Raw genomic sequence first — 12162 nt, forward strand, 5'->3', positions numbered from 1 at the left:
CTTTCACCTTAATGCCCATATTAAGTTATATGTACAGGTGTATTGTAGTGCGAAACCAAGATTTGGCTGTTCTGGTATCAGATCCACAGAGGAGTATAGGCTTCATAATCCTGAGTGTACTATGGTGATCCCATGTTGCCTTGGCTTTGAAGTCTGTCTCTCTCTACCTACAAAGGGAGAGTTCAATATTTCAGAACAAGCATGAGGAAAGAAACCCAGTATTTTCGCACAGAATCATACACACAGAATCACTAGGTTGGAAGAGACCTTTAACATCATCAATTAAGATCATCAAGCCCAACCCATCCCTAACACCTCAATTAGACCATGGCACCAAGTGCTACATCCAGTCTTTTTCTAAACACATCCAGGGATGGTGACTCCACCACCTCCCCAGGTAAACCATTCCAATACTTTATCACCCTTTCTGTAAAAAGCTTCTTCCTAATATCCAACCCATATTTCCTTTGGTGCAGCTTGAGACTGTGTCCTCTGGTTCTGTCAGTGCTGCCTGGAGAAAGAGACCAATCCCCACATGACTATGACCATCTTTCAGGGAGTTGTAGAGAGTGATAAGGTCACCTCTGAGTCTCCTTTTCTCCCCAGCTCCCTCAGTCGTTCCTCACTGGGTTTGTGTTCCAAGCCCCTCACCAGCCTTGTTGCCTCCTCTGGATGTGCTCAAGTATCTCAACGTCCTTCCCAAACTGAGGGGCCAGAACTGGACACAGCACTCGAGGTGTGGCCTCACCAGCATCAAGTACAGGGGGAGAATGACCTCCCTGCTCCTGCTGGCCACACTCTTCCTGATACAGGCCAGGAGCCATTGGCCTTCTTGGCCACCAGGGCACATTGCTGGCTCATGTTCGGTCTGCTGTTGATCAGTACCCCCAGGTCCCTCTCTGCCTGGGCACTGTCCAGCCACACCGTCCTCAGCCTGTAACATTACAGGGGGTTATTGTGGCACTTGGACTTGTTAAACTTCATCTTATTGGACTCTGTCCATCCATCCAACTGTTTCAGGTCGCTCTGCAGAGCCCTTCTCCCTTCCAACAGATCAATATATGCTCCCAACATGGTGTTATCTGCAAACTTACAAATTCTGTGAAGGACTATCAATACCCTCATCCATGTCATAAATGAAGATATTGAACAGAACTAGTTCCAGTACAGACTCCTGAGGGACACCACTGGTGCCTGGTCCCAGCTGGATGCAGCACTGCTCACCACCACTCTCTGGGCCAGCCATGTAGCCAGTTCTGAGCCCAGCACAGAGTGCTCCTGTCCCAGCCGTGGGCTGCAGCTTCTCCAGGAGTTTGCTGTGGGAGACAAGGCCAAAGGCCTTGCTGGAGTCCAAACAAACACATCCACAGCCTTTCCTGCATTTACCAGGTGGGTCACCTGGTCATAGAAGGGGATCAGGCTGGTCAAACATGACCTACCCCTCCTAAACCCATGCTGAGGGTTTACCTTACCAAGTACTGAGGTCAGACTAACTGGCCTATAATTACCAGGATCCTCCTTCCTACCCTTCCCTTGAATGGGCATCACATCTGAAACCTTGCCAGTGAGACAGGACTGTTGGTAAATTATGGAGAGTGGCTTCAGAACCTCATCTGCCAGCTTCCTCATCACCCTGGTATGGATCCCATCTGCTTGCATAGATTTATGAACATCCAGGCATCTCAGCAGGTCTCTGACTGCTTCCTCTTGGATAACAAGGCGCCTTTCAGCTCCCTGACACCATCTGCCGACCCAGGAGGATAGCTGTCCTGAGGACAAGCTATCTTACCACTAAAGAAGGCATAGAAGCACTTCCACCTTCTCCTCATCTGCAGTTACTAAGTTCCTTCTTGTATCCAATAGAGAACAACAATAGGTACCCTTCATTTCACCACTGATATATTTGGAAAAAAAAATTTTATTTTTTTATTATCCTTTACAAAAGTTGCCAAATTAAGTTCAAACTGAGCTTAGGCCTCCCTATTTTCTTCCTACATGCCCTAGCAAACCCCCTTAAATACTTCCTGAAAAATCTGACCCTCCTTCCAAAGATGATACATCCTCTTTTTATGCCTAAGTTCCTTCAAAACCTCACTGCCCATCCAGGCTGGACATTTTCCTCGTCAACTCATCTTTCAGCACACAGGGACAGTCTATTCCTGTGCCCTTAAAATCTCTGTGTTGAAGCACAACCACCTTTCCTGGACTCCTTCATTTTTAAAGGCTACTACCCAAGGAACTCTCTGAATAAGTCTCCTAAACAGGCAAAGTCTGCAATCTAATATAAAAGTCTTGATGTTTGATGTTCCTCCTGATCTCACAAATATTGAGAATTCTATAATTTCATGACCACTGTGCCCCAAGCAGCCTCCAACCATCACATCTCCCATGAGGCTATCTTTATTTCCAAGCAGGTCTAACATAGTCCCTCTCCTGGTAGCTCACTCATCAACTGTGACAAAAAGTTATCCTCCACACACTTTAAAAACTCCCTGGACTGCCTCTTATATGTTGTATTTAATTCCCAGCAGATGTCTGGTAGGTTAAAATCACCTAAAAGAACAAGGGCTGGTGATCCTGAAACATTCTCCAGCTGTTTATAGAATATATTGTCCACCTCCTCTTCCTGGCTGGGTGCACAATAACAGATTTCTGGTAGGATGTCAGCCTTGTTGGCTTTCCCCTTAATTTTCACGCATAGGGACTCAACTTCATTGTCATTAGTTTCAATACCCATGCCATCAAGAGCCTCCCTAACATAAAGGGCCACCCCTCCACCTCTTCTCCCTTTTCTGTCCCTTCTGAAGAGCTTGTAGCCATCCAGTGCAGTGCTTCAGCCATGTGAGTCATCTCACCACATTTCACTCCAACATAGTCTTACCACCCTTGGGCCTGCTTCCCCTTCCCCCTTCAAACCTACTTTAAAGCCTTCTCAATGTGCTCTGCCAATTCATGAGCTAAAATCCTTCTGCCCTTAACAGAGAGATGGAGCCCATCCAGTTCCAGCAGGCCAGGTGCCAAAAAAGTTGCCCCATGATCAAGGAACCCAAAATTCTGCTGCTGAGCAGAATCCTTGTGCCACTTGTTAATAACATGAGTTCTTCTGTTCCTTTCAACATTTTTCTCCGCCACCAAAAGGACTGAGCAGAACAGTACCTGTGCTCTGTCCTATCAACCATTTGACCCAGTGCCCTAGAGCCCCTTTTATTGCCCTGACACTCCTCTTCTCAATCTCATCGCTGCCAGCCTGGAGGATCAGCAGTAGGTAATAATCAGAGGGTCAAATCAGCCCAGGGGGAGTCTCTTGGTAATATCCCATATCCAGGCCCAGGGAGGCAGCAGATCTCCATGTGGGTTGGGGTCTGCTGACATATGGGCCCCTCTGTTCCCTTCAAAAGGGAATCACCTACTACAACTACCCTTCTTTTCTTTTTAATGTCAGAAGTGGTGGTCTGTCTGACAGACAAAGTGCAATTGGGAAGCTCACTGGGCAGATCATTTTCTTCTACTTCCTCTGGCTGACCCTCTAGATCCAGGGCCTCAAACCTATTCTGAAGGGGCACCTGGGTAGGTGATGAGGGTCAGGAAGAGTTTTTATTACTTCCCCGAGTAATAAACCCGTTTTCACTCCTCTTCATCTACCAGGTGTCCTCCTATTGCCTCCTATTGACAGTGGGAGATATGGGAGACTTCTGACTCTTAATGGGTCTTCCTGAAGAACGGAAAGGCTGAACTCCACCAGTCTATTCCCCTTTCACTTTCCCTGATACTCCTTAATCTTTTAACTTCCCCTTTAAGCTTGGCCACCAGCAAAAGGAGATCATTCACCTGTTCACATCACAGGCAGGCTTCTTGTGCAATGCCCCCTAGAGTGACTCATAAGCTCAAACACTCCACACAGGAATGGGTCTGGCCAGACACATCCTTTTTGGAGGTCTCTACCTGGCTACATACATTTTTACTAACTGCAGTTTTTGATCGTGTAAAAGCCCTTACTAACAAAAAAAGCCCAAAAATCAACCAAGAAAAGAGAAAACAAACTAAAAACCTCACTAGCAGGGGGAAACCTGCAACCCTGCCAGTGTGAACTGCCACAAAGAGTGCCATGCCATGCTCTCAGAGCCATGCTGTGCTCCCTAGAGCCCTCTTTTAATTACCCCACTGCTTGCTGGAGGAAAAATCCAACCTGCACCTGCGTGGCTAACAAGAATGAGCAAGTGCTACCTATAATGTTCAATAGAAAGCTTGCTGCCGAAGCCTCACTCTGCCCTTTCCATAGTTTGGCATTGCCACAGCAAGAAGGCAAGTCTGCAAGGAGGAACAGGTATGTGAGGTATCCAGCACCTCAGCTGGCTTAGCCTGGTCTGCAATCAATGTGCATCCCTGCCATTGCAGCTGGGTATGTCCTCAGTGGACTCTGAACACAAATTTCTCCTATGGAATGGACACCTGGGACCAGCAGATGTTCTAGTCTAAGTTAAAGCAAATAGCTCTCGAGGAAGAGTGAAAACTTGTATCCCATTTTCATAGTGAATAAAACTATGGGGGTTTTCTTATGCATGGGACAAGAATTGCAAACCTATTAATGTTGCAGTAAAAATGAATACCACAGAGTATAATTTATCATTTATAATTCATCACTCGTAATTGCTCATAGTGAACGGGACAAATATTGTAGATTAATACTGACATTTTTCATATTGCAGCCTGAAAGGATCTTCTAGTCTGCAATTTCCTAATTAAAGAGGATGTGTGCAATCACAGAATGAAAGAAAAGCTCTGATTATCTTAGCCTATGTCAAGCCAACACAGTGAAACTACAATGTTGAGGGTTAATGAGTAGCATTAGGGTAAAATAATGTTAATTCTGCATATTAGCACTAACAGATAGCATTATTTCTCAACTATGAGCACAGTCTCACAACTGGGTATTTCATTCTCTGAATGACACTGTGCTGTCATTCAAAAGAAAAATCTCCTGGAATTTTACATCCTACTCAGAAAGGATATATTAAAAAAACTTGAACCATGCAAAAGATCAATGGTCATCAAATAATACTATACAAGTGCACAGCAGAAGAAGCAGATGAGGAAAGAAAAGCAGAAAAGCACATGGATTAAACTGATTTCCAGTTCTGCGGTCAGTTTGCAGCGAGGTAATTTTTCTGGCCGGTAGTTTCCTTCCAGATGCCCTTCTTCCTGTGGACTCTATGGAAACAAGTCACAGGGTGCACAAATTGTTACATAATCTTCACCTAGTTTACACCTAGGTGCCTTCTTTCAAAGGATCCCTCCAGATTTGTCACCGATTATTCCATGTTTCTAGGAAGCCTCAGGTCTACCATTTAAGCAGAACAGAACTGTACTATATTCATAACTGCTCTTCGTTTAGGGGATAAGTGGGCCCATTTCTACCATTAGGTAAAACAACACTGCCCACTGACTAGAAAAACTGAGCAAACGCAGATATGTGTCAAATTACTCCTAAAAGGGCACCACTTTTTTTGTTGTTAGTCTAAATTAGGTAATTCCTAAGCATATCAGAACTAGGAACTTCTAGCTCAGACACAGAAATGTCAGATCACTACAGAAAAGGCCACATGAAAGACGTCAGTGGTTAACTTTTTTGGAGGTGGCCATTTTTAAACCCTTCTCTCACCAGAAACTTTGTGTGTTTGTCAGCACATCTCTCTCCTTTCAGTTCCCCTGCTTCCCAGTGACCCAGAGACATGGTGATTTTCAAGATATGTCATTTGTATACAGACAGCAGCACTTACAGTAATGATATGCCAGCACCCTTTTCAGAGTGAGAAATGCTGCCAACACAGTCAGTGCGCAGAGAATTGTTACAGCTTCTTAAACCTATATAGAACTAAAAGCCAGACCAGTGATGCATCACTCTGCATCACAGCCATGGGCTCCATTCTTACAAAGCCAAAGGGGTTGCACCTACAGAATATTTTCACAAAGAAAATATACTGGTAATTTAAGTACCTAGGTGACAGCTCCTGATTATCTGGACAAGAATAAACAAGCCCTTTTCAGAACAACAAATGTTGTTGAATCTCCTCTACTCCTTTCCAGTAGAAATTAAAGAACAGGGAACAAGCAGAGAGCCTGGGACCTCTGCAGAGAGAACACACCCTGAAGAAAAGCAAGGTTACTGTAATCTTTCTCACTATTGTTCTGCCCATTTCCTCAGGACTAAAAGAAACTTGTTCGAAGAAACTGAAAAAAATTATTCAAACTAAACCTAGAAGCAATATTCAAAAGTGACCAGTGTCAAATTTATTAAACACACCACTCCTGGCTAATGTGCAAAGTGCCATAATAAGACTGAACTTCTAGTGGAAAGAAAAAAAGCTACTTTCACAAATCACCCTAAAAAACTATTAGCACTATCACTACTACTTGGTGGCAATTTAGACAAACAGTCACTATTTTTATTCTGTGCGCACCTTGACTGAGCTTCTCAACAACAAATAAACAATTCAAACCCTTAACAATGATGGTGAGAATGAAGGGGTGTATGTTTACACTAACTAATGTTTTGAAAATAAAAGCTATTTCTAGACTATTTGAATGTATTAGAAATTAGAGTTAACTTCTCCAAAACAAGTGTAGTGTATATACCATATACAGTGCAAGACAGTGCCAATACACATACAAAAAGCATCTTGCTTTGAAAATAATCAGTCCATCAACTTTAAAATTGTTTGACCTAACAACAGAGAAATTCTCACAGTCAGAATCTGGAGCAGGTTCATCCACCATCCCCACAGAGGAGCTGAGCAGCTCATATCTGCTGAGCAGAACTGTGGACACTATGCCAAGGACTAATGTGTCATTTTCCTGCACCAGTTTCAAGTTTTTTTCTTAATTCAAGAGTAAATAAACATATGCTGCTGGGCAGATCTCTGCACCAAGCAATTCCCATATTGATTTTCTGTGGCTTTTTTAATAATTCTGAGAATGATTTATATAATAATGGAAATACGTTATCCTAAAAGTATACGTAAGGGAGCTCTCTGTTATTTGCCACTGTTATTTGCCAGATTTACACATTAGAAAATGAGTCTTCTTTAGGGATACACAGGTTCCTGAAAATATGCTTTACTAACTAATTTACCTGAGCCTGAGTACTTAATTCTACCAAATACTCAGTCCTAGAACTACCACAAAATAAAGAGTCAATTGCTGGATTAATATCACAGAGGGAAAAGACAATTGCTCAAAACATTTGTTATGTCCAGGACAACCTAGCCTATTGTCTTGTTAGTAGTGATAAAAATCACAGAACAGGTAGGAAAACACTCTGGCAAGCCAGCTTCAAATGCAATGTGCCAGATGAAGAGACCTGTGATACAGAGTGGTTACAAAAAAAATTCTGAACAGAAAAAAATCTTACATGTTTAACAAAATTCTTAGTGTGCCAGCATTTTAGTGGGTTTTGTAGTTTATTGTACTTAACAAGTGAAGCTACAACAGATGCTGAAAGGAGCTTGCAAATGGCCTGCACAAATCAGCTGAATAAGGAAATACAGTGGCAAACAAAGCCAGTAACAAATAAAAATTAAAGGAGAAAAAAAATACACTAAAAGTCCCAAAATGTTTCTCATTAATATTATAATGTTTGAAGGAAATTGGCATGTCATTGTAGTCCAGTGGAGCTTTATTCAATGAACAAGTGTTGCCAGAAAGGGAAGGGAATGAGCCATTGAGACCAAACCTTAATAAGATTAGGCCATTCTTTGGCTCTCCAGAACATCTGAAAAGCTGCTAATTGACATTAACACTCTTTCAAAGATACAGCCAGCTTCATACTTCTTGGAGGCTTGTCAGCCTCTGACCAGCTCAGCATCTACAGCTGACTTCACCCTGACTTTTTGCCAGCTTCATACCCTTTCCGTAATTCAGCTGGTACTGACAAAAGACAAGGTGCGCTGTTGACAGGTCGCTGCTCCGCTCGTGTGACCCCAGCAGCTTGGCATTTCTGTCCTGGCCGTATTTCACCATTCTTGGCATTACACTGACCTCTGCTGGGTTGCAGGAAAACAAGACGCCGAGAAATAAAGCGGATGAAAAGCCAAGGAAATCATCATACCCTGCAACTTCGGTGGGAGCTCAGCGAGGGCACGCAGAAAGTCTGACTTTGAAAGTGCCTCAAGACAGCCCGATAGGAACAATGCCACAGTAATGCCTTGCTGCTCACAAATCACTTTAGAGACATTTCAGCTTCTTCACACGATGCTCTCTCCAAATCTCTATTGTATTGTGTTAAGGCTTCCTGTAACACCACTAAAACATTGTACACACAGCAGCCCCTTAATCTTTATGAGGAAAAGGAAGAAAAGAATAGGTGGATCGGCAAGTTTTCTCTGCAACATACATCTTAAACTGAAGTGCATATGTTTAACCTTTCTTGGCTCTTCTCAGGCTATATTTAACTATTTTTGTTTATTTTATTATCCTCTATTGCACATTTTAGTGTGCCTGAAGGCAAATTGCATGTTTTTAGGAGTCTGACCGTTTCAGTGACCGCTTTTGTGGAACGCTGCCACAAATACCAGCACTGAAAAAACTCATGGAGCAGTTAATTGATATTGGGAACTGAAATGAGGCCACAAGCCAGGAAGGGAAGGAACTGGTTTTCTTGCTGAAGGAAGCACAGTGGGAAATTTTAGCCTTAAAAGTTAGTGTTGGAATTCACTCAGGAAAACTAAGGACACACCCAGACAGACTGGAACAAAACAAGATGTTTATTACAGATTCAGATTTTGACTGCTTATTAGCATTCACAGGAAATAAATGACTACTGAAAAGGATGAGGAGCCAGAACTGTGCTTATTGCACTTATAGAGTAAGACTGAATATTCACTCTCCCTTGCACACAGTGATATATTTATAAAAAACTAACTTAGTTTGACATTCTATTTCCTAGGGAGTGGTGGTGCAGGGAGCCCCCTTCTGACTATGTCAGTTGCCAAATGTTGAATTCTACTTTGAAAATAAGAAGAGTGAATTATGTGATCATTTATGATATGCAGTACTTTTTAAACATCAAGTTAATGTCATTTAAAGCCTAAATAGGCTCTTTCAGTACTAACTTGTCAGAAATATTCACATCTGACAAAATACATCAGGTAATAAGAAAAGGCCTTTTGTGAATGTTCAGGAAGTGCCCAATAATATTTTAATAGAAAGGGAAAATCTCAGCTGATGTAGCTGTTAATAGCAGACTCATTTAAGTACTGGGTTTGAAGCAGCTCAGCAGACCTTGAAAACACAAGTGCTGTCCACAAGTACTCAGAGACACAGGTACCTTGCTGCTGCAAGTCGTCAGTGCCACTTGAAAGCTGGTTTAATAGACTGAAAAGGAATGTTCGGAAAAAAATGAAGATACTAGTAAGTGTAGATAGTATCATTGCTCCCTCCCATGCTTTCTCCATTTGGCAGGATGACAAATAGTGCACACAGCACTTTCAGCCAGCCAAATGATGACTTTTCAGAAAACCTTCAAGAACTTAATATTCTTTAGCCCTTTTACAATTTGGCTCAAAAATATTGCCAATTGACACTGTAAAAATTCCAGTGATTAAGTAATTGATCACATGTTTAGGACACAAAAGAGAAAGTAGTATCTCACCAGTAACTTCAGAGACAAAAAGGCTGAATGTCTTATGCCTTTCACTAGGTAGGTTCAGCCTTTCTTTCTTAATCACTGTAGGGTCAAAGTTCTCCTCTTGTGCCCCGTGGCTGTGTTTACAAACTGGAATACATCAACTACTGCATGCTACTGGACAGTGGTTTAACTCAGATTCCACATAAGAGGCCACAAAGCTACAACAAGGTTTTGTATCAGAGCAGATAATTCACAGCTGCTAACCAAGCAAAACATACAATAAAAAGTCTGAACAACAGGGCCAACGGCTGGGACAGAAGTGTCCTGACCTGGAAAGGAGAACTCACACTTTAACCTTCTGTTAAACCTCCAACATATTTAAATGTGGCATCTGTTTTCACCTCAAGAGGTTGTTTTTATCTACTAGATACCTAAGAATTATTGTTATTTGTGCCTTCCATCTAGCATGTCTTGGTTTTGTAGAAATATTTACAACAAATAAAATTATCACAGATTCAGACATTAGGAATTCAGATTCACTGTGATCACCTAGAGGCACATAAAATCATTCCATTTTGAATTATGTTGCCACTTTCCAGAAAATTCTAACCCTGATAGGACTAAATGAATCAGTTTGAAAAGTAAGTAAATCAGGCTGTGCAGTATCATCTCCTGTCTTTTGTAAATTGTGCCACTGATTATTTTTACTGTTGTTCAATAAGAAAGGAAAAACAGGAAGTGCGATCAATGTCCCTAACCTACTTACAATCATGGTACAGGATTGCTTCAGCAAGTTCACAATATGACACCAAACTGAAAGGCATGGGAGAAGGGATTCCCTTCAGAGAGACCCCAATAGGTTTGAGGGGTGGGCTCATAAAACTTGGCATTGTTCAGCCGGGAAAAGAGAAGGCTACAGGCAGACCTTAAAGCAGCCTTTCAAACACTTAAAGGGAGCTTATAAGAAAGATATAGACAGGCTTTTTACCCTTGCCTGTAGTGACCGAACAATGGACAGCGGTCTGAAACTAAAAGAGGAGAAATTTAGATTGGACATAAGGAAGAAATTCTTTACTCTGAGGATAGAGTCAGATTGCCCAGAGAAGCTGTGGATGTCCCCATTACTGGAAGTCTCCAAAGCCACATTGGTGGGGTGGCTTTGTGCAACCTGGTCTAGGGAAAGATGCCCTTGCCAAAGGCAGGGAGTTTGGACTAGCAGGTCCCTTCCAACCCAGACCATTCTGTGATTCTGTGATTCAGAAACAACTTCTGGGTTCACCCGAAGTGACTACATTATTCATAGTCAGTTAGTGTTCTATAGATGGAACATTTTCTCATTTAGCTATTCAAGTTATCCTATATTCCCAGGTGTTGTAGGATTTCTGAGGGAGAGAGGACATGATTTATATTTGGACTAAGGATTGAGCTACCCTCCTGCTGGGCCTCAGATAAGTGGCCTTGGTGGGGCCTGTGAAGCCTTTTGCATAGTAAGGAACTAGTTGTGGCACAGTTAGAAATTACTTTAAGGTAACCATGGTGTTAATAGGATTTCTGGGTGTGTAGAACTGCAGTGTGAAACTCTTGCCACCTTGGCACAGGGACAAATAATGTTTGCTGACCAATGATAGCGTGTTCACAACTTGTAAACTATATTGAAGTGTATATAAACTGCCATTTTTTCGACAATAAAGAGATAACGTAGCTTTAACCACACTGGCTCAACCTGCGTTTGTCCAGTCCAGTTTCCCTAATATTATAAGTCCCTAGCTTCTCCCAGGCATAAATAATAAATGTCACAGGCATTTAAAACTTTTTCCTCACTATACTGTTCACTTCAATAACCAAAACCTAGTTATATTAGATGTAAACTTCTGTCCAGGCAACTGTCCCTGAGCTGTAAATCAACATTTGCCTATATCAGCAACACAGAGTAACACATCTCCACTGATTTAGTAGCTTGACTGTCACCAACAATCTCATCCATGTCCCTCCAAGACCACTACTTGTGAATTATCACTTTACTCAAAGTGCTGACCTTTATGCATGCGTAAGTTTGGCTTGAAGCAACATTGAAGACAATCTTCCTCATGTATAAAACAGAATTTCAAATGACAAGCCAAAGCTATTACAGGTGAATCTGCTTAAAATTAATGTTGATGTTATTTTAGTTAGTGCTATAAACAGAGCACTAATATACACTTAGAAATGTCTAAGCATAATGACACAAAAGCTAATTTCTGTACTAAGATTTTCCCAGAAGCTCCAAGTGGCGACATCTGCTTGCCCCTTTTTCTTTTATTTATATTTATTCCTCCTAACTGTCTTGGCTGCAATGAATCATGTCTCTCTGCCTCAGCATTAGGCAGTGCTCTCATAACCTCCTGTAATTTAGCTAAGGCACTACACTCCAGGCTGTTCTGCAAAGAGACTTGCCAACTCTGCCTTTCAGCCACTGTGAGTGCTTAATCTGATATTCCCAGGTAAGGAGGAGCCAAAAGAAGCAAGCAGACCACAGCAGCCCCAAGAAGCAGAGCAAGGTC

Source organism: Lonchura striata, chromosome Z (assembly GCF_046129695.1).
Source record: "Lonchura striata isolate bLonStr1 chromosome Z, bLonStr1.mat, whole genome shotgun sequence".
NCBI classification, from domain to species: Eukaryota; Metazoa; Chordata; class Aves; order Passeriformes; family Estrildidae; genus Lonchura; species Lonchura striata.